The following is a 250-nucleotide window of genomic DNA, read 5'->3' as shown; positions in this document are numbered from 1 at the left end:
GGATGGTGCAGGCTGCCTGTGTGTGGAGGACAGAAGGTTAGCGACAGGAAGAATAGCTTTGCCAGATAATGGGTGTTCACCAAAACCTCACAGCCAGATAACCTTGGGCACAGCATGTCCTAGACCCCCCTTCCCTGTATCCTATCACACGGATAGTCCTTCAACATCCCATGAACATGGACGCAGAACCTGGGGAGCAAGCTGTGTGGCCATGGTCAAGTTACTTTGCCTCTGTGGACCTCTGATTTCT

Source organism: Microtus oregoni, unplaced genomic scaffold (genome assembly GCF_018167655.1).
Source record: "Microtus oregoni isolate MIOR12 unplaced genomic scaffold, Mior012 000027F_ref0000203, whole genome shotgun sequence".
Lineage (NCBI taxonomy): Eukaryota > Metazoa > Chordata > Mammalia > Rodentia > Cricetidae > Microtus > Microtus oregoni.
Note: the sequence above shows the minus strand (reverse complement) of the source record.